The 26,663-nt window shown below is 37.3% G+C and overlaps 1 protein-coding gene across 15 annotated transcripts in view; it reads right to left on the minus strand.

The window, feature by feature from the left end:
- Positions 1-26,663, minus strand: part of Nlgn1 (neuroligin 1) — a 983,309-nt gene that overhangs the window by 179,781 nt on the left and 776,865 nt on the right. The window lies entirely within an intron of this gene.

Consider the following 26,663-nt stretch of genomic DNA (forward strand, 5'->3'; position numbering starts at 1 on the left):
ATAAACAATATATTTCAGGATGCTATAGGCCACAGGGAACATATAGAACACTTGAGCACCAACAGTTCACAGATCCACTTTGAGTAAATAAAGAGAAGAGTTCACTTACTTACATTGTGGTGTAAGGATATCACATAGCAATCTACTAAATAAGTGTATGGTAAAGGCAATTAGAGTATGATAAACTTGGGAGAGATGTCACTATAATATTATTGAAGTTTTAAATATCACCACAACATTCCCTAAACTCAAACAATCCAAGCCATACAATTCAGGCAGAAGGGCAAATAACTACAGAAAAAAAAAAAAAAAGGAAATAACAAAGGTTTAAAAAAGAAATGAAAACAAAACAAAACAAAAAATAAACGAGAAGCCACTGTGAAGTCTAGTAAATGAGAAATTATTTTAACTATATAAGTGTAAACAAAAAATAACATACTATGTAAGATGGGAGAAATTTGGGGTATTTTTTTAAATCCTTACTCAAAAGACAAACTAGCAAATGTCATCAGTGGTCAAATGCTTAAAATCCGTGGCATGAATGATCTAGTGTTAAGTATTATTGACAAACAGACGAATACTAGGTTGTATGCTCCATAGATGCAGCATAAACATAGAGTCTAGCCCACGTTCAAGAATAAGTGGTTCTGCAGAGATGGCTCAGTGGTTCCGAGTGCCTTTTGTTCAATCACTAAACCAGAGTTAGGATCCCAACAACCATGTAACAAGTCAGTCAGCTCGTTCATGCCTATAACCCAGGTCTAGTCGGGATAAAGACAGGAAGGTCCCTGGTCCCTGCTGGCTTCCAACCTGATGGAAGGATAGAATCCCTACATTCAGGGGGTGATGCAGCTTGAAGGAATAGGTAGAGAGTACTGAGGAGGAGACGTGACTCTTTACCCAGCTGTGTACAGTCACCTGAACTTCACAAACATGTGTACATACACTCACATCGACTCACAAATAAGTAAATCCTCAATTAAAAATTTCTGATGAGCGGGGTCATCTGGTGTGATTTCTACAGGTTCTATCATGTTCTGCGCAGTTCACTGAGGCACTGTGACACAGCATCAGGACCGAAGGCCTTTTACCCAAAGACATAATTTGTCATGTGATATCATTTCATTGCTGCATTACAGTAGCATGTTTAACACATTTAATAACTGCCAACTCACCAATGGAGGCCATGGCCAATACCATCATATTATCTCATCAGTGTGTTTAAAATAAATCCTATCCCAGGTAGGAAAAACATTCAGATGAGAGCCTCTCATGCTCAACCTTCATACCAGAGAAAAAGTTGACGTTTGAAAAAGTAAGAATGAGCCTTTATCTATAAAATTAACTGCTTAAAAAATTAAAGACAGGTTTTTTTTTTGAAATTCAAACAGCAGTTATTACTCATTAGAATATCCTCTCTTTCCAATGAAAAAATTTTGGGGGAGGAAATAGCTTTTTATCTCTAATCAGTTTTATGCTTAATCAAAAGCTTTCTTAAACCATTTCATTGAATATGACACACCGGAAACTTCTCTGTGCAAAAATGAAACTGAAATGATCCCCGGGATGACTAACTTCTGATGCAAATAAACCCAAATGTCAAAACAATGCAGAAGTTATAAGCCCAACTGTGAGCTGAGGAAGCGATTTACAGTGCTTCCCAGGCCTGCATGTATTTTATAGCTGCCATATGAGATTTTATTTCTGGATGAAAGCTGCATTGATAAAGAGGTTTAATTGTCTGTCAGCATGCCTTATGGTGAAGTTGCTTCATTTACTCCAAGTCTGAATCTCATTACCGGCTCAATTCCCCAGGCTCCCCTCCATCGTAAGGCGGTGCTTAATTAGTGAAGCCGAGTGATGAAGGCACACCAGACATGCTTTCCATTCCTCCTGCTCTCCTGATGAAACTAATAGACTATTGATTTTCCATCCTCAAACAGATCAGACACCACTCAATCATGATATTAGTTGTCCCTGGACTTCAGTTCTCCACTTTCATGAGCTGTCAGCAAAATGGAGGCCATCCAATCAACCAATCAACAGCCAGGGAGCACCTGCTGCTGGAAATGTCGTTAAAAATGATGCCTAAAATCCAATTCTTTGTTATTTTTTTTCTCCAAAAGAGATTCTATTCCTATCATCATTTTTTCTTATTTAGCATATGAATAAAGCTTTCATTTTCTAACTACACTTGGAAAGAGGTGCTTGCATTTGAAAGGTTGATTGTGTTATCTGCAGACAAGCCATAATTTTACTCAAAACTAATTCTACCCCTTTTCCACGTCTGTAATATTTTGAAAATAATCCGACACTATAAACAGTTAGAACTTGTCAAAGCAAATAGATACTTCTAATTTTAGCCAAAAAATATCTTTATTAATTTCAACTGTAGTTTCAAGAAATGGTTATTATATTAAAAATAAAGGGGAAAGTGAATATCTTATACCCTTCTGTTACATACATGCTTTGTGCATGCACACATACACACACTCACATGCATGAGCAAACACACACATAATTTTATACCAAGAAAGTATGTGGGGGGAGTCTTAGCTGCTATTCCTTTTAATTGAACTTCCCTTCATGAGGCTGCATGTCAATAATGCTTTCATCACCAAGAAGAATGGCAGCCACATGGGCTTTTCTTCAGAGGATGAAAAAAAGTTAAACTTTTATATATAATTTTAGAAAATGAATATTCACTATGCAACAAAAACACAATATGTATGCTTTTTTGGCTAGAGTGCCTTCTCACAGGCTTCTTCCTGTTGAAGCTTTCTCCAGATACATTTGACTATCGAGAGTTCCTGATCTTCCCATAGAAATGAGGGCAAGTTCTCCAAACCCCTCTTTTCCTTTATCAATCACACACTAATAGCACATGGAATGTCTACATAAAATATCACCCTCCATTGAAGATAGCTCATATATTTTCCTTTAGTCTGTCAGCCAGTCATTCTAGTCATGCATGTATTTGTGAATAATGTATTACAGGTCTATAATGTGAGAAATACTATGCCAGGGACCAAGTGAAAAAAAAATAGAAAGAAAGAAAGAAAGAAAGAAAGAAAGAAAGAAAGAAAGAAAGAAAGAAAGAAAGAAAGAGAAAAGAAGGAAAGACAAACATAAGTCCTTGCATTTAAGAAGTAAACAGGTCAATAAAGACAGTAACAGATAGTTATAACACAGGGCCATTATTTAGGTAAAGAAAGATCACTAAATGACTGAGGGGTGATAAAGTGACCAACTGGACAGCCATCAGCATGAAGAGATCCAGCGTTATGTGTCTGGACCTAAACAAACCAAAGCTTAAGTTAGTGCACATGATAAAATATAACAAGATTATCAAATCAGAACCAACCAACTAACCTAAGCAAGGGACTTTAAGACTCTACAGTAACCAATTAATTATTTTACTTGTCTTATTCCCTGGGATGTCTTATATGTTTTCTCTGGTGTACTTCAGATGGAACACTAAATGCTTGTGGCTTTCAATGACCAAATCATGTGTCACTGACCACTAAAACATTTCAAAGTTTCATTGTGTCTAAGACTATTAACTGAATCTACGATGTACCAATTTGCATACATGATTGCACCAAAGAATACAAACTAAAAGTTTGACATCATCTGCAAGTTCTAAAGATGAATAAACTAAAACCTATAAAATTCAACACCGTGCCAGTTAAGGCAGTTGTCAATCCTGACAACCTGATTTCATGACCTAGGACCTGTATGGTGAAAACGGAAAACCAACTCCAAGTTATCTTCTAAGCTCTACTGGCATACACACAAAGTTTATCTTTAAAGTAAAAGAAAATATTATACAAATTAAAATTCACTGGTCAGGGTCTTTTCTGAGACTGACATTCAACCAAGGACCATGTATGGATATAACCTAGAACCCCTGCTCGGATGTAGCCCATGGTAGTTCAGTAACCAATTGGTTTCCCATAGTAAGGGGAACAAGGACTATTTCTAACAGGAACTCAATAGCTGGCTCTTTGACCTCCCCACTCCCCAAGGGAGGAGCAGTCCTGTTAGGCCACAGAGAAGGACCTTGCAGCCAGTCCTGAAGATACCTGATAAAACAGGATCAGATGAATGGGGAGGAGGTCCCCCCCATCAGTGGACTTGGAAAGGGGCAGGGAGGAGATGAGGGAGGGAGGGTGGGATTGGGAGGGAATGAGGGAGCGGGATACAGCTGGGATACAGAGTTAATAAAATGTAACTGATAAGAAAAAAATAAAATTATAAAATAAATAAATACATAAATAAATAAATAAAATTCACTGGTATCTATGTTTACATCACATTGTTGTTAGAAAGTAGAAAAGGGTATTTAGCAAGAACCTGGTGATTACAAAACAGACATAAAAATGTGTTCTTGCTTGCACATGGAGGGATGCTGCAGAGAACATGAAGAAATAATTTGGCCATGTGATATGTTAGTCAGAACGATGTCAATGTGCTAGATTGGTAGAGAAGATTAACATCAACCAAATGGAACATTTGGAAGTAGTTAAGTTGAAATTGTCTTTGTTGGGTAAGGAAATGTATCATACCATCTAGAATGCAGATTTCAAGCATCAAGTGATGACATTGTAGGTGAGATCCTGGAACTCTGGAGAAGAAAGCAAAGTGTTCTTTAGACCCAACTGCAGCATGTATAAAGACTTGGTTCAAAAGAGGAGACAGCACAATGGGTGAGCCACTCCTGTCGTTCAATACAGGAGAAGCCAAGATCTAGAGTGCTGGGAAAGAAATCACAGTATTTATTACTAAGGAAGAACCAGATGACAAAGAGCCTTAGCGGTCATGGTGAGGAGGTTCAGCTATTCATATGACATAGGGAAGAGAGTGATTATAGGACATTAAATTTGGAAAGATGAGATGAACCAATCCTTTACTTTTGAAAAATGTTAAGACAGTTGGGTCAGTGCAATGTGGACAACACTGCCAGGTTTTGCTACCATCTTGAGGTGAATCCTAGCCCCATTGAATCACATTTACAAAAGCTTTGATTTCTTATTGCTTTTTAGAAGCAGAAAATTTCTTATGCCTTGTCCTTTCACAAGTTGGAAACTTAGCTACCTGAAGTCTTGCCCTGAGGGTACCTCTCTTTTTATTTTATTGCAGATCAGACATGTTATTTACGTCCTTACTTCTTTCAGCACAAACCTTGTCACCAACATTAATTTTCCTAGTGCTCTTTTTCTCTTTAAACTGTGTATTTTACATGTCTTTTTGCCTCATTTTCTCTCTTTTTTATTATAGTTCTACATAAGAGTGATTATTAATAACCAGTTGGCATAGTCACTACTAGGCTGTGTTGATAACTCAGTGAAAAATGTATTCAATATTTTATCTTATTTTTTATCTTCTAATTTTTTTTAACTTAATTGAAGCTTAAGCAAGTTCTTAGGCTGAGAGCAGAAAACAGCCATGTTATTTGCCAAAATATTACAAGGATGGTCTCTAGGCCTGTTGTTAATACTGTTTTTCTCTGAACCCTCTTGAGTTTGCATTCCATAATCTGCATAACTGTCACCACTGTCTCTCAAGATCTTGCTAGATAACGACCCATTAAGATCTGTTTATAGCATTCAAATTCTTTTCTAGACTAAAGTTCCAAAGCTTGAATATACCTCCAAATTCACATTATCAGCTCTATCATGGTAATGGCCCCCTTCATGGTACCAACTTCTGGTATTTCGTTACTTTAACTAGTGCTGTGATAAAACACTGTGACCAAAGTGACTTATAAAAGATGTAGTTTAGGGTTGGAGTCTATGATGTTGAAGCAGAGGCAGAGCAGCAGATGGCTGGAGCAGTAGCAAGAGAGCGCCCATCTCCATGCACAAGAAGGAGGCAATGTATGCAGTGGGGATGGCAGGACACATGAAGCCTCAAAGCCAACTTCCATGATACACCTCCTCCAACAAGGCAATGCCTTCTATTCCTTCCCAAATAATTCCACTAACAGGGAACTAGGTATTCAATTACGTGAGCCTATGAAACTATTCTCACTCAAGCCACCACACCACACTCAATCCAGTATTTGCCACAAGAAATCGTGACTTAGCGAAATGGTCAAAATTTCATGCCTTCTGTAACCCTCAGTCACTTTGCGTGGAGACACATGACTTTAAAAAAGATGAAAAAAGTGGTTTTTTTCTTGATAGCACTTTTTCACACTTTTTTTTTACTTCTGACATTATGTCTTTTCTTTGTAAATATCTCGATCCCTTTTTAACATCTTTCTCTTTCTCCTTATCCAGTTATAATGTTCTTGCTATGTTTCTCAAGTTGAGAACTCCTAGGATCAGGTAATCCTCAAATGCTCTCACTTCAACTACTCAAGCAACTAGAACTCCAGCTGTGCTGCATCCTACATCCACAATGCTGTTCTCCATCTAAACTGATGACACGTATTGCAAGTTTAAAATAATTGCTGATGTCTGTTCCTGAGTTTTAGTCACTGTCCGGAACTCTTAGTTTTAAGGGATTGTAATCCTTATTAGAAATTTCGGAATTCCCAGGACAACTAATAGTAATACATGTGTAAATGGAATCAGTGCAAAAGCATCTCTATAAACATTTTACTCCACAAGGAGAGCAACAGAACCAGAAATTTGAGCACAGGGGTCTTCCCAGAGACTCGTACTCTAACCAAGTACCATGTATGTAGATAACCTAGAACCCCTGCACAGATGTAGCCCATGGCAGTTCAGTGTCCAAGTGGGTTACATAGTAATGGAAAGAGGGACTGCCTCTAACATAATCTGATTGCCTGCTCTTTGATCACCTCCCCATGAGGGGGAAGCAGCCTTACCAGGCCATAGAAGGTGACAATACAGCCACTCCTGATGAGATCTGATAGACTAAGATCAAAAGAAAGGAGAGGAGGACCTCCCCTATCAGTGGATTTGGGGAGGGGCATGCATGAAGAAGGGGGTGGGAGGGTGGGATCGGGAGGGGAGAAGGGAGGGGCTTATGGGAGGGGATGCAAAGTGAATAAAGTGTAATTAATTAAAATATAACGTGTAATTAATTAAACAAAAGAAAAAAAAACACAGTGCCAAATAATAATAATAATAAAAGTCACCTTCCCCTCATAGCATACCTTAACGTGGGAGGGAGGAGACAACCCTAAATATTGGGAAGCGGCATGCGTATGAGCATCTTTCTAGTTTACTCTCCATTGCCTTGATAAAGCACTGCCCCCAATCAGCTTGGGTGGAAACAGTTAACTTCAGTTTATAGGCTCGTCATAGTTGGTTCCCTGGCAGTATCGTAACTGACTCTTCCATAACTCCTACTTGTACCCAAAAGCCATTCATTTTTTGATTTATACATTTAGTTTTAAAATCTGTTTCAGGCTTTAATAGAAATGTACTCTTTTAATGAAGTCATTTATCTTTGCAATGATTCATATTGGAATTTCACTCAGCAGGGAGACTAACTTAGTGGATACCTTCATTCAGGGGTACATATATATATATATTTTTTTTTCATTTAATGAGTCTTATTTAAGTTACTAAATCTAACTTTTCCCAAAAAATGCATAACAAGTTTCCTAAGAAACATGTTTTCTAATATAATGTGGATTTCTAAGATATCACTCCCTCTTTTGTCTTTCAGTTAGTCCTCACATAGGCTATTCACTCAGCTCTTTGAACTGGAAGTAGTTCTATTTCTTTGTAATTTTATATGCACTCTTACAAGTGTGACTGGTAAGCAGGCCAGGAGTCTTTGTGAGAAGCGTTTGAAACGCAGAGAAAACTTCTTTCTGGATTTATCCAATGAGGACTGAAACTGAGAAGATTCTTAGATGGTTGGGGTAACGGTGATCTGGTGATCTCACCTTTAGCAACTCCAAGGTTAGAGGTATGGAACCATAGTTGAAATTATTCCAATTTCCTCAAAAGTTAATGATAATCACTGCTGGCTGAAATTCTTGCTCAAACACAAACAGCAAATTAACATGTGTTTCCTATATTCTTGGTACTAAATACAGTGCAAGATGGCTGAGAGCCACTGAGAAAAAAAAAAAAATCTCACTTACTACCCCATAAACATTTCCTGAAGAGACCAGGAGCTACGATAGAGGGTTAGCTTTTTTATTCCTTCACAGATACTGATAACAACTGAATTCACCATGGTAGTTTTCACCCTCAAATCACTGTAGTTTCACATTATCACCACAGCTGGTTTTATCTCATTTGACTCACTGTCACAGCTTCATGTGTAATTATATTTTTCTCAACGTGCTCAGTCTTTCTTCAAATATTTAAATTTTAATACATTTATTCTTTTCTCATTTTGAGATTACAATATGATTGCAACACTTCTTCCTTTCCTTTCTTCCCTTCAAGAGATATATCCTACCCTATTTATTTCCCAACTCTCTTTCAAATTCATGATCTCATTTTCACTAATTGTCATTACATCTATGTATATACATATACATATATATTTCTAACTATAACCTGCTCAGTCCACATAATGTTACTTGTACATATATTTTCAGGGATGACCATTTGGCATCATTGGACAATAAATTGGCGTGGTCTTCTCTAGGTTAGACAATCTCTCCCAACTTCACCTTTCCTCAGGTGCCTGTCATTCATTCTTTGTGTAAGGCCGAAACCTCATGAGTTTTTCCGCTCCACTTTGGCTTGTCCATTGGTGTCACCTTTGTTAAGCTCATGTCTTGACGGTCATGTTTATAAGACTTTATGGGTGTAGCTTTTCACATTAGCTGGAAATGCAGCAATCCCCTGATTCTCTGGCTTTTATGATCTTCCTATCCCCTCGCCTGGAATGGTCCCTGAGACTTTCATGGCAGCAAATGATAAATTGTGTATATTTTATGCATCGATGACACAACTTTCTCTTGTTGTGATAAGTCAGTGCTACAAAGTCTTTCTGCAAGTTTTTTTTTTTCAAAACATTTCAACTTTCAAGAGAAAAATTTAAATATCCTCGTTTACAGGAACCATTGCAAGCCAAAGCTGTGTCATTCAAGGGCTGTCTGTGTATCCCACATTCTGGCTAACAGATCCTTTCTGAAGAGAACTATTCGACAGCACTACCAGACATATGTGATTTATGTATTTTCTCAATACTCAAGTATTTTCTTTTTATTTTATTTTATTTTTTTTTATCAGTTACATTTTATTAACTCTGTATCCCAGCCGTGTCCTGATCCCTCATTCCCTCCCAGTCCCTCCCTCCCTCCCTCCCTCATCTCCACCGTGCCCCTTTCCAAGTCCACTGATGGGGGGACCTCCTCCCCATTCATCTGATCCTGTTTTATCAGGTATCTTCAGGACTGGCTGCAAAGCCCTCCTCTGTGGCCTAACAGGACTGCTCCTCCCTTCGGGGGTGGGGAGACCAAAGAGCCAGTCATCGAGTTCCTGTTAGAAATAGTCCCTGTTCCCCTCACTTTGGGAAACCAATTGGTTACTGAGCTACCACAGGCTACATCTGAGTGGAGGTTCTAGGTTATATCCATACATGGTCCTTGGTTGAATGTCAGTCTCAGAAAAGACCCTGTGCCCAGATATATTTGGTCCTTGTGGAGCTCCTATACTTTCCCCATCAGACTAACTCCCCTTCTTTCTTATGATTCCCTGTACTCTGCCAAAGGTTTGGTCATGAGTCTTTGCTTTGAAAACACTGCTAGTTAGAGTCTTTCAGATGCGCTCAGTAGACTCCTGTCATACGTTCAATGCACATCCCATCTGTCTTTCTAAATGAGGATTGATCATCTTACCCCATGTCCGCTCAATTGATTATCTTTTTTAGGTGTATAGATTTCATTATGTTTATCATATCTTATAGGTCTATATAAGTGAGTATATCCCATGTTTGTCTTTCTCCTTCTGGGAAGTATTTTCTATACTATCAAAAGTATTTAAGGCACCAGATTTCCTGAATTTTGTAAAAAAAAAAAAAATCTCTCTACTGACCCTCTTTTATTTTCACCAGTGTATTAGATCACACACACACATACCATATGTATTATGTACAAATCAGCAGTTAAACTTCTCACCGTGTAATAAATAGGTACTTCAAATTTTTTTTTCATTTGGGCCAATAACTTCACAAAGTTACAAGGCTACGAATTACAACATGTGAAATACAAATAATGGTGTCTAATAAGTACACAGGCACAAAGGAAGAAAAAATATTTGGGAAGGCAAATCAAACTCTCAGTGGAAGCAGGCCTGATCTTGGCTAATCTTATTAAGAGCTTTACTGCAAGTCGCAGCAAATTAGCAACATTATGAAGGAGATTTGTATGCAAATTTCTCTTTTGCTTTCTCTGGGAATGTGTTTGCCTTGGTCCAGCACTTATGGGGAAAGGCTTTGAGTTTATCAGATGAATGTTAATGCCAGCTCAGTGACAGAAGCAAAAATGATACCCTGGGGGAATTGACTGAGGAGTGCTGCAGGGAACAGCAAGCAAATCCAGACTTAATGTTTACAGCCCGGCAGTACACACTGTAGGCAGTTACACTTGTAATTCCCAGGAGGACTAACCCTGGCCAGGAATCCCCATTTATTTCAAAGACTGGCCTTGCTGTCATGAGTAGGTGTCCTCATCTCTAATTAGGGTCTGTGCCACACTTTTTGATGCAGGATAGAAAAACAGGGGAAATTATAGGGACATGGAAAGAAAAAAAGGGACCCTCCTCCATGATTCTGATTTAAGGCTTTTGCCCCCGGGTAATCAAATCTTTTTTTTTCTTATCTAGCTGTATATAAATCTGAAGTCTGATTTATATACAGACTGGGATTTATATACAGAATGGGATTCTCTAATCAGAATCCCATTTTATATGAAAATGGCATGGCCTAGCTACATTTGTACAACCATTCAGGATTTGGTTGATGAGACTGATGTCCCATCCATGGCAAGCCTATTGAGAAGCAGAAAAGGCAACTTTCTTTAATCACCATTTGCAATGAACTTGAAAGCTACTCAAATGGCTACTGTTAAGACACTGATGGGTCACCCTCCTTCCCTACTACACACCTGCCCATGTGCGCTGGCATCCCCTTCCTTTTGCTTAGTGCATAAGCTGCAACCCTGCTTTATGCTGGCTCAGCCTGGAATTCTTTTCTGCCCTCAAGTGAAGGATCTGGTTTTAGCTGAGCTGACCTCTCCGAAAGGTTACAGGATCTCCTCAGGCTGCTGCAGGGGCCAGCGTGTAGTTGTGCTTTTCTTTCTGCCTCTGTGACACTCACTGCTGTCTGAACTTATTCTTTCTCTGTATTCCTATGGATGGTTTTTGCAGCTCTTCATAACTGCTTTCACTGCAAAACAAAGAGAGTTATTCCCACTAACTAACATGCTTTCATTTGTATACTGGCCCCAAACACTACATAATTTTACCCAATGTTCGTATCAGTTGAGATTATTTTGAATTAAAGATAGTCTACATAAAAAGGTTGAGTAACTAGCAGAATTAATCTTTTTAAGCATGTACTTAATGGAAATTAATTGCATGTATTAAACTTATACATAAAAAATCATTTCTTTTTTATACCTAAATGCAAGTAACTTGAAAAGCTCCCTTTTTAGGGGATCGGAATATTCCATTTGACAATCTATACTAATCAGATACACTGAACAACTGCCAAATTTTCAGTTTGCTTTTTGATGTGTATGTAATTAAAAGTTTTTCATAGCCATTCAGATAATTTTTATCTGAAAGAATAAATATGAATGACAGCTAAAGATGATTTAAGTTGTAAGCTGAACTACCCTTAAAATTTTGAATAATGACAGAAATGAAGTGATTAAGTATTTGAAATTCATGGCCATGAATGAAAATTTCCCATCTGGGTATTAAGAAAACATTCATAAAATTGGATAATTATAGTCATTTATATGTAGCTAACATCTTTCTACAGTGGCATTTATAGCCATTGTCTAATTACACTCAACGTGTTCCAAGTGTGGATAAATAGAAGCTCTTCAACTATTCTGTAGTGGTAAAAGTCAGAAGTCATTGATTTAAAACCTCTCACACACACACATACACACACACACACACACACACACACACACAGACTTACACAGACCCTCAATACACTTTGTTTATTTAATGAAACTTCATTTTTCAGGTGTTAATTCAAAAGTATAAACCTACCCTCTTGCCTTTGAGGCCATTTATGAAAATATAAGAGTTTTTTAATTCTTATTATTAATTACACTTTATTCATTTTGTATCCCCCCATAAGCCCCTCCCTCCTCCCCTCCCGATCCCACCCTCCCTCCCCTTTCTGCATGCATGCCCCTCCCCAAATCCACTGATAGGGGAGGTCTTCCTCTCCTTCTTTCTGATCTTAGACTATCAGTTCTCATCAGGAGTGGCTGCATTGTCATCTTCTGTGGCCTGGTAAGGCTGCTCCCCCCTCAGGGGGAGGTGATCAAATATAAGAGTTTTTAAGACTACTTCCTTACTGTCTACAAATTCAATCACATTTAAAGATTTTAAAAATAAATTCTGGTATATTTTTAATTTAGAAAATAAAAACATGGGAATATTCAAGTGGAAAGGGCAGGAGCTCCACAAGGACCATATATCTGGGCACAGGGGTCTTTTCTGAGACTGATAATCCACCAAGGACCATGTATGGATATAACCTAGAACCTTTGCTCGGGTGAAGCCCTCGGTAGCTCAGTAACCAGTTGGTTTCCCATAGTAAGGGGAACAGGGACTATTTCTGGCAGGAACTCAATGGCAGGCTCTTTGACCTCCCCATACCTCAAGGGAGGAGCAGTCCTGCTAGGTCACAGAGGAGGACTCCTGATAAAACAGGGTCAGATGAAAGGGAAGGAGGTCCTCCCAAATCAGTGGACTTGGAAAGGGGCAGGGAGGAGATGAAGCAGGGAGGGTGGGATTGGGAGAGAATAAGGGAGCGGTATATAACTGGGATACAGAGCTAATAAAATGTAACTAGTAATAAAAAATTAAATTAAAAAAAGAAAATAAAAACATGGGAATATTCACAGGAAGTGTCTATTTTAATTGGGCTTCTCAAAAATTTTATCACACCTAATAAAAACATAAAGAACATCAAAGAAGCAGATGCTTAGCCACTAAACATCTATTTTAGGTTGTCATATTTGAAACAATCAGTTACAAGGTGGCCTTTTACCCCCTTTTAAATATATTGGCATTATTGCTACAGAGGTAGGATTACACTTGGTTAAGGTAATTCTTGGTTGAATAAAAAAGTCATTTAAAATGTGCATGGTTACGGCAAAAATGAAAGAGACCTAGAATCTAAACTGTTGAAATCAAAGCCTATTTATTAATAATTATGTTATCAGTTTATCAAAGGATCTCTAACTTAACATCTAGTTTGTAAAAGAAAAAAAATATATTAAGTGATGGTAGTAAGTTCCAAGAACTAACTTACTTCTTCTCTCCTTCCTTCCCTCCCTCTGTTCCTTCATTTCTTTCTCCTCTTCTCCTTCCCCATCCTTTTGTCACTATCTGCCCCTTCTTTCTTTCTTTTTCTTTCTTTCTTTCTTTCTTTCTTTCTTTCTTTCTCTCTCTCTCTCTCTCTCTCTCTCTCTCTCTCTCTCTCTCTCTCTTCTTTCTTTCCTTTTTTTTATTTTTCCAGTTTATGGGATCAAAAAAAGCATGCATTTGAAGCAAGTGCTCTGCCACTATTGAGTTACATCTATGTTCCAAAAACTGGCTTTCTTCACAGTGCTTATCGTAGAATTGTGGGGTACCTGTTCACCTTGCTCTCTTAGTTTTTAAGTGTATAATTTAATTAAGACTAAATATGTAGAGAACTTGTGCCAACTTATTCCTTAAGGAGTTTATTTGCTTTCTTATTTATAGGAGTGTTATTCATTGGCATAATCTGAGTTTAACCATTTGGAAAATTAATATTTCTTCATTAAGAAAAAAAATGAGAGAGCCCTTTGGGCCAACAGCTGTGTTAGATGCTGAGCAGACAATGATAGCTTTGTGTGATCTCTGCACTCAAGGAGTCTGTAGTTGTTCGGGGACACATACAATCTCTTATTCTGGTTCTTTAATGTCCTGTGCCTGTTTTTCTAATTCTCATTTAATTATCCACAACACAGATGAAAGAATGTAGCACCCAGCAGTTCATATCTGGAAATAACCTTCTGTGCACAGGTTGAGAGAATTCCAGCCAACATCATGAAATTAATATCAGAAAGTCTGAATTCCAGGAACAAAATGCAGGAGAGGGTGTAGCATACAATTAAGAAAGAGAGAATATAGTAAGTGCTCATCAGGTGGAAAAGAGGTTTGTTTATAATTCTTGTTGATTCATAATAATTACCATATACAAGATATGTATATATTCATTACATGTACATAGATTTAAAACATCTCATTTGTAATATTTATTAATGATGATGATTAGTAATTAGTCTAATTAAGGTAGCAATTAGTTTTAGGAACATTCTTATATTTGAAATTATTTCTTATTTTCAAAACATCTACAAAACACTGGATCCAGACAGCAGTGCTCATGCTGGGACTTTCAAGAGCATGCTAAGGTGTAGTGACTGAAAATAAAATGAGGACCAATCTCAGTCAAGCTACTAACGTCTCCACAACACTTCTGGGGCACACGTCTGCAGCACACGCATCTCTAAGATAAGTGATCTTTGCTTGATCCCGTGAGGCCATCTGTCTTGCTTACTTCATTTCCAAATCCTGTTCTACTATGAAGTTATTGTCACATATGAATCTCCACAATCTTTCAGGAGAAAGTTAGCGAGAACTGGAGCCTGCATTTAGTTCACGTAGAAAAACTGTTCTGAATTATTGCATGGGCTCCTGAGACACAAGAGCCGGCAATGAGACAGAGAGATCTCTGTCATTGGGCCAAGCTGTGTGATAACAAGAAATGCTGATCTCTTTCTTGAGTTCAGAGTGTGGGCAGCTTCATAACTGAGAACTCTGAATACAAATCTAAATCAACTTAGGAAAGGCTTCTAACCAATAGCACCCTTGGGTATTTATGAGTTATTTTAATTTAGCTAACTATATCTAGTAGCTTAAAATAAAAATAGAGTTCTGGTTGAGCCTTGTTTGGCCATTTTATTTTAGACTACTTTGAGCTGAGCTTTTTGTCTAGACTGGAATTCTTGTGAGAATCCACACCACCTAGATGAATATCCAGTGCAGAAAAGTGGGTTCCAGGCATCATATATAGAAAAGGAACTTGATCTTCACCATGCCATCCTAGGAGAACCTAAACTAATTGCACGTCACCATGACACACAGGAATACATTTGATTCATATGAAAACGTCATGTGATAAATCCCTGAAAATTGTTACCCTTTGACTTATTGTTTGTAAGAATAAAACAAGGCTTGCGATTTTATATAGAGAAGAACTTCTGTATCAGATAGTACGCATATACATGTGTATGTACAATAGCCAGGCCCCAATATTTTAACAATCAGTTTTATTTTACTTATTTCATTTATTGTATCCATTAAAATATCAAAATGTTGTATAAAATTAGACTGTCTTTTAGAAAGTATTTTAAAACCATTGTACCTTAGTGAAGAATATTACATTTTAAAACACTTATATGAATATGTACACATATGTAGATATAAGTAAGCGAGTCTGGAAGGATACAGGAAAGTGATTCCCTTACCAACTGTGTGCAATCTGATTTAACTTGCTTCATTCCAATTGCTAGTGACTTTCTGGAAAAGTAATCTACAAGAAGTGTGAGGAGAGCCCTTAATTTGATTTTTATTGGCTACCTATCTGTGGCTAAAATTAGATTGTTTATTCTTCTTGAACTAACTCCAACGACAGGCCAATGTAATTTATTTTCAAAATGAACCTTTATAACTCTTACTTTTTAAATTTCAACATATTCCAATTCTATTTGTTTGTTGTTGAGTTATTTATTTTGGCTTATTTATTTTGACATTTTAAAATGATTTTATGTCATCTTGATGACTGTGAAGAAATATCATGGAAAGGTAGGAAAAGGGTCATTTAATACTAAATATCTCGTTTTTCATCTACAAATTCCCCCAAAGAAGGTGCCTAAAACATTCAGTCTGGTGCAAGAGTGCCTGTGGGATTTTATCTGGCTCTTCTGAGGGCAGTACAGGAAGACCAGACCTTGTGCATCCTCTGATCAGAGGGAATTGTGACCCTTCTTTTACTCTGATTAGATTTGCTTCAAAACTAAGAATCTGAATGCTTCAGTAAAAATGTTGATGAAATAATAAAAAGCTACACTATTTGTGACTGGATCACTATAGTTTCTCCTGCTGAAAATGTGTGTTTAAAGACATATTGATACTGATCATGAAAACAATTCATTTTTTCATAGAAATACAGAAAGAGAATATTTATCAAGGTTTAATTGAATATATCAATGCACTCCTCAAGAATTCATACAGATAAACTGTTTATACCCCCCCAGTGGAGACTGTGGATGAGAGAGAGAGAGAACTTAGGCTTCCTGATTTTGTAATGATAATACTTGAATGATTTCCAAGTTAAACCTAAAATGTAGCATGAATGATGGTTATGATTTCTAGAAGTAACAACACAAACATGTCATCATTTTTCCACATTATAACCTAGCTCTGTAAATGCCTACAGAAATATGATAAGCCAGAAAGCATTGATCCTCTGCTGACGGCATTTCATCACATTAGAAACTAAGATCATTAAAGGGTTCCTCTCCTTAAAGATTTCATGATTTATCAGAGGACATAAACATATAGACAAAAAAGTATACAAAAACTTTGGGTATATACGACCAGTAAGGTGTTAACGTAGATTTTCAGGTAATAGACATATGCATGAAAGGAAAGAATTAGTAAGATACCTGTGGATATGGAAACATGTCTATTTGTATAAACATAGTGAGATTGATGAAGGATCCACATGTGACCTCACAGACAAATCTTAGAATGAGACGAACATGGGGTCTTTGGAAGAGCTGGGTACTGGAGAATAAGAATCAGACTTTGTGATGAGAACAGGGAGCAGTGTGATTAAAAAAAAAAAAACCAACAACAACAACAACAACAAAAAAAAAAGAATCACCTAAGGACCTGTGGAACGTAGAACACTGCAGAAGACCACCGAGAAATTAAATCACACTACACGATTCTCTGAAATGGTTCATCTTTGTTTTACTTCAAGTGGAACCAAAGAACACCAAGCAAGAGAAAGCCCATGTTTTCAGAAAAGAGTTTTTTAGATGTATATACCTATATATTCCAGCTGTTGCTTCATTTATTTATCCAGGCTCAGTCGGTTACCATCTCTGTAGTAGATATTCTTGAAGGAGATACAAAATGCAGACATGGCAACCTGAGGACTCACACAGTTCAGTGTTCTGAAAGATTGGAGCAATTAATAACTAGATAAGCAGACATGAGATTACAATATTAGATCAATGTAAAAAAAAGAAAAAGGGAAAGGGTTGAAGTGGAGAGATGTATTGTGGATATACTCCTTGCTGAAGTCACACATTTCCTGAGTCTCAGAAAATGAAATGGATTAGACACAAGAAGTTTACTTTAGGCAAAAAAGAGCAGCATGCATGAAGATGTTGACACCCATAAGAACTCACATACTTTAGGAATATAAGAACAGTAAGTTTACAATATGTCTCAGGATGTGGTATGTTGAAGTGAAAAGAAGTGAATAAAATATGTTTGTAATAATAAATATTTAACTAAATTTACTTACTTGACTGAAAAGATTCTCTAAATGTCAGTTGCATACCAAAATCAGAAATAAACATATATTCAAATTTATGTATTTAGAAATGAGAACAGTTTAGATCAGAAGGCCAGAGTAGAGGAAAAGGCCATCATGCCATCATGCTCACTCCTTAAAGATTGCTTGACATGCTTTCCCTTCTACATGCTATTAACCTATGGCTAGCCACTAGCTTTATTGATGGAATTGGGTAAGTACTGATCAGTTTTCTTCACAGAGACAAACTTTTCTTCTAAATTTTTTAACAGCCTTAGAACTACCTGTCTTTTGGTCATTTTTGGGTCACAAGTGAGGTTTTGTGTGTATCAGAAGTTTTTGCTGGGGTCTATGTCTTTCTAAAACATAGTATCTTCTAATAGGTTGTGTAGGATATTATTTTTAAAAGTTTACTTCTGAAAGCATGTGTTGTTATTGCTTATAGTTATCTAGCCATAACTAGATTCTTATATTTGGATTGAATTTACTTCAGACACATATCTCAATCCTTCCTTTCCCTTTCTTTCCTACAGAATTGTTTGCTGAAAATCAGACACCATGTTGGCACAATGTTTTCCTAGCTAATGCAAATAAATGGGAGGTTGTATTTCCTTTAGGTCTCTGATATGCTAGGCAAGGTTACAACTCCATTCTCAGAAGAAAACTGAGCTATTTCAGGAGCTCCTAGACTTGATTTATTCTTTGTATTCACTAGTTTTAGGTCCTTTGAAATGTTTAGTCCCAGAGAATAGCAATGAGTTCCTAGGTGTTCTTCTCCAACATCCTGATGTGAATCAAGTTCATCTCTATAGTGGCTCATAAAATGTAAAGATTTGATGGAGTAAAGATAGGAAGGAAGAGAAGATAGAGGACATATTTGAAGTTAGGTTCCATGGCCTACATTTGAATTGGCAATCATCCATAACTTCTGAATGCCAATTAAACAAAACATTCATGTCCTCTTTAGTGACATTGGAGATGAACTAACTATATACTCTCAGAAGGATGCCAGCAGTACCTTCCATGGAAATGCTCATATGGCAACAGATGAGTGTTTTTGAGACCTTCCTTCCCTTCTAAAATGAAGGAAAATTAAAGAAATATAATGAAAAGTACTACTCTTTAGTCTTTAAAATACATTTTCACAGCTGTGGCTTTTACGTTTTTCTTTCTAAATTACAAAGTTTTAACTAATGATGACACAGTTCTGAATTAGAAGCAGATCTTAGAGCACAGAGGAAGAAGAGAAGAAGTATATAAGGAGAATAAAAGCTGATGTGCTCATGGCTCGCCTACTGCTTCCTACACACTTCATACACATACTTAAAGAAATTTTTTCCTTACCGGCTATCTCTCTTTTTCTTTTCTATTCTATTGTTTGTCATTTCATATGGCAAGGAAAAAACGCCAAGATACAGTCAAGATTCATTTCTAATTACCATGCTGCAGAAGAGTCTCAGCAGAGTACTCTTGAGTGGAGTCAAAGCATCTGTTTTCTCTTTACCTGGGGGATAACCTCTTCTGGGGAGGCTTATGCCAGCAATGAGATCATCTATAATCTACATGGCAGCAAGAGGCAAGGAAGCATGAGCTAGTAATCATGGAGATGCAAACTATCCCTTAAAAGATGCAGAAATCCATACCTAGATTGGCTTTGACTGTAACATTTTATAACATTTTCATTGACAAAACAAACGGTTTATTTTACTTTGATGAAAATCAACGTCAGTGACAAAAATGCACATTTCACTCCCCAAGGCAAAGATTTCAGGGGTTCAGCCAGCAATGTTAAAAGCTGATGTTTGCAGATCGAACACTGAAGTACTGCAGCAGGAACATTTCACAAGAAGTACAGGGAGACTCTGATTATGTGCCTGTCAACAGCACGCTGCCTTTTCTTTGCTTTTTTTTTTCTTTTTTTCTTATTTTTTTAATTTTGCCTTGCTGCAGTTAACGTACTTGTTTCTCTATTTCTTTACACAATTATTAAGGAGAAGACATTATAGCAGCATATTTATTATATACACAGAAATTTTACATGCACTGTGGACGGTACTACAGGTCGTAATTGCCTGTCGGTAATTTTCTTTGTGGAAAAGAAGTGTAATCTAAATATTTTGTACAATCATACAAATTCATCTGCTTATATGATGCACTTTTAGGGGAATAAATATTGATCATTGTTTTTTATTTTGTTTTATTTTTCATTTTTAATAAAACCATTTTTAACTTTTTAAAAATAATTTATTCACTTTATATTCCAATTTTAGCCTTCTCCCTCATCTTCTCCTGGTCCCACCTTCCTTCCCTCTTTCCCCCATCCCTCCCTTTCCAGATTCACAGAATTTGCATTTCGGTGGCACCTGTGCCTCTTCTCCAACAGCCGACAGGAATGAGACAAGCCTGGGAGAAAAACAAGAAACAGTTGACAGACACTGTGGAGCACTGCTTTTTCCTTTTATTGCTGGTCATTGTTGGGTTGTTTTGTTTTCTTGAGGGGAGGTACTGAGAACTAGACTAGGATCTCCACAATCATTCTGGTAAGTAGTCCTTTCCTGAGCTTCAGCCCTGGCCCGCCCTTGTGCTTTTTGAAAACATAAGTAATTTGTTATTTATAAAACTCTGTGCGCTTTATCTTGTTTGAGCCTTGTGACTGGGCACAAACCTAAAAAGCGTGTCTGAGATGTCAGGGAAATACCATGCTACGGTTCAGGTTGTTGATTTCCACAATTTTTTTTTCTTGCTTCTTTTGACTTGGTTTACTACCCAAACAGCCTGAAACAAGTTGTGTACTTCCTCATATCCCATGAACATCTTGTGAAATAGAGGTGATGGTGCCAAATTCACACTGTTGTGAGGGTTTAAATGAGATAACGCACATGTGATACCAGCACATTATAATCATCATTTATTCATCTTTCACCTTAAGAGATGTTGTACAGGTATTTGACAGTGCTGATTCAATAGTGATGTTCAAGGTAATATCGAATAGAAGTATAAAACTCACTCAACTAGAAATCTAAAGTTAGAGTTAAAAAAAAAAATAGAAGATGGTGTGGGATGAGATGAGCAAGAATTTGTCAGCATTTGCACAGAGCTGACCAATAGAGAACCTAAATCTCATTGTCCACCATAATGATAGAGTGAGACTTTATCCTTCCCCAGGATTTTCAACTGTTACTTTTTTCTGATTCAGTATTTATTTATTGCATCAAAGTTAAGTGTTATGCGATTGCTCACTTAGATAGGTTCCATGACTGACAAGCTCAGTTGCACTTTCTATTTGCTGGAAGGATGCCACTCCATGGGAATTACAGGCTAATTTATATGTCTTGTATTTACCTTCAGAGTCAGTGAGAAAGGATCCACCTAAACTGAATCCCAGTTCCCAGATAACTGCAAAATTATAGGCAGTTTTGTTCCTTACATTGAGGTGGTAGAAATTGAAACATCCAGACTGTACTTCAGCAGAGGTTCAGTGTATAGTGATTACTGTTTCACCAACACTAATAAACATACTAAATGCCCACAAGAAAAATAATAAAAGTAGAAGGAAGACCTAACAACGGCCTCTTCATCTATTTTAGACCAAGAACGGTATATAGGTTGATGTAGTCTAAGAGCTAAAAATATACTTGTACAACAGATGAAGTTTGAAGGAAAGTGAGTTAATTTGTTTAGAGTTTCCCTTTCCAAACAATAGAAAAACATATCTAAACATCAGGGGGAAGCAAAACCACTTAAAGGATCTTCAAAATAAAATTCAGAGGAGATTGTATTCTGTGATTATTGAATATACAAAGAAACCACATATTAAACAAAAAGTTATTCACGCAAATGACATTTTCAAAGGTTGTAGTAGCAATGCTCAACATTCAAGCCCAGCAATCATAAATTCCCCAGATAGACTGGCAATCACTTATGTCATCCCAGGAGTCTCACTCCACCTTCATTCCCTCCGGGCAAGTGGGAATTCAAACATTGGCCCATCAGCTCAGCATAGCAGACAGGCAAGGAAAAACTGCTACCTCCTAACTTCAGCTGTGTGCTTCTGAAGGTCACAACAGAGGACCATCCAGCTGCGTGTCAGTGTCTCAGTGCTGCTTAGAGCTGTGGAAAGTCAGCAGGGGTGGCAGATACTGCTGAAGGCTAAACATTATTTGTCTAACTTGAGATTAAACAAAGATCTCCTGGATGTGTCAGGATGAGGACTGAGTTTTCATTGCCATCCAACTCCCTGGTGATACCTATGGCAATGGTCTAGGGACCACGATTTGAGTAAGAAGGAGATACCCATGTTGCCTGGAAAATTGACAGCATTCTAGGGAAAAAAAAACCCAATAACAATAGCAATGAAATATGTGTTCTTTTGTATTCTACTACGTATCTTATATAAATATTGCTATGTCTTTTGAATTTAGATCCTTCTTGTCCTTAAGTTTTGCTGTTATGAGTATGAAGAACTTCATCCATATTTATTCTCTAACAATTAACTCTCTCTTTTTAAAATTACGTTTCATTAATTTAGGTTTTGACAGTTGCATAATGTATAGGATACATTTTGGTAATATTTTTTCCATCACCTTTTCTTATCTTACTTCCAAACCCAACTTTTTCCCTTTTTTCATGTTTTTTTTTTTTTTGTTGTTGTTGTTCTGTTTGTGTTTGCCTTGTGGTGCACTACACTCAGCCAGGGACACTCTGCTGTAAGCGTACCTGCAGCTATCTATCTTCCGGAGCAACCCTATCTTCCCAGTTGACCACACCCTGAAGACTGAGTTGGGCTCCATGAATGAGGACGAGGAGGAGGACTGTCTGTTAAGTCTTAAGGGCACAGCATAGTAATGAGCCACTACAGCTGCTACAGCCTGTGTAGGGTCTAGACACAACTGAGCTAACTCATTCTCTCTCTTTTCAGGAACGAGTACTCTTTTCCCTGTGTCACTGCAGCTTTGGTAGAGACCAAAACAAAATGAGCAATCCCTTCTTAATCTTCTTTTCATCCTTCCTTGATTTCTTCCTTCCCTCTTTCTCTCTTTCCCTCCTCCCTCCTTCCCTCCTCCCCTTCCTTCCTTCCTGTCTCCTTTCTTTATGTTTAAAATTTGAACACAGACTGACTTGTGTTATAGAAATAGAATGTTTTCTGGTTTACCTACATACACCAAGGGATTGATTATATGATCATGTACTCAACTTTTTTTTTTTAAAGTAGTTACTCTCTAACTTTGAAGTACTGTCTGGAGTATGAGAAAAATGTCTTCATTCCTTTCCTCAAAACTTGATGTTTTAAAACAAACCCTAGACTGTGAACAAATAATATCAGATTATTAATTAAAAAGCCCATATTTTCATTTTAGCAGACCTTTGCCTGGTAAATACCTAATGAGTTAGAGAAAACTGATGTCTAGATACAGTGAATGTATCAACACAAAACCTGGGATAACCAACCACACATGACTTTGAAGAGTCAGTATTTACAGTCTCTCAGGCTAATATTGTAGAGCTTTCTGAAGGCATCTCTGAATTTGCTGTAGAAACTCTGGATGTTTATAAGTGAATTAGTATTTTAATGTAATAGGACTAAATAGATCTCATCTGAGTTCATATGAATACTACATAATCTTAAACCAATTATTGGTGATGATACCTTTCATAATGAGAAAAAGCTACTAAAAGACCTGTGCATTTGTGATTTCTTTTGCCTTTATAAAATAGAGATCCATTTTACTGCAAAGGCTTGGAAGCACAAATGATAAAATAAAACGCTTTTAGGTATTTGGGAATGTCTGTGTGCTCATATAACGGTGTGCTTTTTTAAACTTACAAAAATCAGGATGTAAATGTTTTAAATGCTCTGATTTTCAAATAACACTGCAATTTTCTTAACTCTAATATATGTGTCCTAAAACTCAAGAAGGAGGCAGTTCCTAGATCCTTGGTTCAGGCTGTAGCTGTGAAAAGGGAAACGGTAGTGGGGAGCAGTCTCGAGGGGGAGAGACACAGACCGAGAGCTACCAGAGAAGTTTCTAGGGGAAATAGTTTAAGCAAATGGCACGCAGGAAAGGTTATATATTTACTTATTTGGAAAACGTCTGCAGCTTCTGTTATGCTCGGAAACAAGTGAATGCTGATTATGTTCCCATGCTTGGAACTATATGCATTTAAATTAAAAATATAGAAAGTACAGTATACACTGAGGTGAGATCTATTGGCTGGTCCAGTAATAAGAGCATTTTCATTTTTCCTTTGTAATAGAAGTCATTGTGTGTGCTCAGGATGGAGTCTTGCTCTTTATTAATCTCAGCACTGAGAGAATTTGGGATTTTAAAGGCTATTGATTTTTTTTAAAGAGACCATAGTCTTTTTCTGTAGTATCCTTAATTTCTATTTTAAAAGTGTCACAAAATCAGATCTTCATACAATTGAAGCATCTTCTTTAATATTTTAAAATATCTGAACAGTTGTTTATAAAAAATTAAAGATAGTTTTGATTAATAATTATAATGCCCCTTTCTTCTTTCTTTTGAAAAGTCAATAAACAAAGCAATAAATGTTGCAAGATAGTACCTTGTAAAGTGTCCTTAATCTGTATGTCAGGTCAAGGTTTTTCAGTCATCTGCTTTTGCTTCTTACTCTTTTATTTTCACTGGTCTATGGTTCATGCTACCTTCCATTAGAACCTTCATGTCCCTGGAATGAATCGCCTATTCTTCTTCAAATTAATCATTCACTTATGTTATTATTGTCAATATAAAATGAATCTTGAAACAATTGAATGCTTTCCTATTATTGTTTGATATTACTTAATATTATATTGACATTTGTGATGAATGCAATATATATCATATCATTGCACAAAACCTATTGGATTTTTCTTGCATTTGTAATGGTTTAAAAATCTTTGCCCAGCACAAAAGTGAAGCACACAGCAAGAAGATTACAAAGGAAAAGATGACAATAAAAACCCTTCAAAACTTTAGTCCGTGGTGGTCTGATAGGATACAAGGGATTATTTCAATCTTCTTGTTTCTGTTGAGGCTTACTTTGTGACCAACTATATGGTCTATTTTGGAGAAGGTTCCATGAAGTGCTGAGAAGTAAATTCTTTTGTGTTTGGGTGAAAAGTAGGCCCATTTGATTCAAGTGGTCCTACTGAGACTGATGCACCAACGGAGGACCAGGCATGGAGAGGACCTAGAACCTCTGTTCAGATGTGGCCGATTGCCAGCTCAGTCTTTATGGGGATCTCTGAGTGAGGGGAACAGGGACTGCCTATATCATGAACTTAGTTGACTACTCTTTCATCGCTCGCCCCTGGTGATGTGGTCTTGCCAGGCCACAGAGGAAGAGGATCCAGGCAGTCCTGATGAGACTTCACAAGCTATGGGCAGATGGCAATAGCAGAGAACTCTGCCTTTCAGTGGACTGGAGGAAAGGGAGAGGGAAAAGAGGGAGGGAGGGTGTGAATGGGGAGAGTTGAGGAAGTGGGCTTCAATTGGGATATATAATGAATAAACTGTGAAGAAAAAAATTAAAAATAAAAAAAAATTCTTCCAAAATGAGCGTACTTATTTATGCCCTTTCTTATGGATCTATAGAGCTGCATATATCAGCCATATTCCCGAGAATACCTAAGTAGCCAAATGATCATGGCATGGAAAGATTGATCTTTATGATCAGTAATGAGGACAACGGGCAAACACGAGTGCACTGACATCAGATGTGTGGTGGCCACAGGTGGTGCACATAGTTCTGCATGTCACTGAAAGACTGAAGTAGAATATCATGAAAAGCAGAACGTTTAGGTTCAGAGTGGAAAGCAGGAAGGTGGGAGAAAGTTAATAGCTAAGGAGAGCAACAGAACCAAAATATTTGTGCACAGGGGTCTTTTCTGAGACTGATACTCCAACCAAGGACCATGCATGGAGATAACCTAGAACTCCTGCTCAGATGTAGCCCGTGGCACTTCAGTGTCCAGGAGGGTTCCTTAATGATGGGAACAGGGACTGTCTCTGACATGAACTCAGTGGTGGGCTCTTCCACCTCCCCGAGGGGGGAGCAGTCTTGCCAGGCCACAGAGGAGAACAATGCAGCCAGTCCTGATGAGACCTCATAAGGTAGGGTCAGATGGAAGGAGAAGAGGACCTCCCTTATCAGTGGACTTGAAGAGTGGCAAGGGAAGAGACAAGGAAGGGAGATTGGGATCAGGAGGGAATAAGGAAGTGAATAAACTGTAATTAATATAAAAAATAAAAATCTAATTAAAAAACATGACAAAAGTTTGTATGTAGGTGCATTTATATATATAAACAGGAATTATTTCTTTTCTGCTATCTTTTTGGCTTAAGAAAACAAGGGCATTGTCATCCTCAGGGCAATATAAGTTACCTATACATTGGAAATTTTATAATTTTATGGATAATTACCACAGAAAATTTTATGAAATTGTTTACAAGACTAGATATAAAGAAAATGACTACATGGAGACAGTATTTCAGTCAAACACCCCTTTATTTGCCTGGAAAAACATATTGTTTGTATACAAAAAAAGTATCAGAAAATTTCTTACATTACATCTAAAGTTTAATTATGTTTTCTATACTAAAAGGAAATCTGGATTTTATCTTTGGAGATATAAGAAAAGGAAGATGAAACAAAATTGTAAAAGTTGATTTTATAGACTCTGTTCTAATCTTTTGATCTACTAGGAGGAAAATGGATTTTTATTTTTATCTGTTATTTATTACAATTTATTCACTTTGTATCCCAGATGTAGCCCCCTCTCCCATCTCCTCCCAGTCTCACCCTCCCTCCCTCTTCTCCTATGCCCCTCCTCCAGCCCACTGAAAGGGCACATCCTGTCCTCCTCCTCCCCTTCCACCTGACCCTAGCCT

This window comes from Meriones unguiculatus, chromosome 2 (genome assembly GCF_030254825.1).
Source record: "Meriones unguiculatus strain TT.TT164.6M chromosome 2, Bangor_MerUng_6.1, whole genome shotgun sequence".
Taxonomy (NCBI): domain Eukaryota; kingdom Metazoa; phylum Chordata; class Mammalia; order Rodentia; family Muridae; genus Meriones; species Meriones unguiculatus.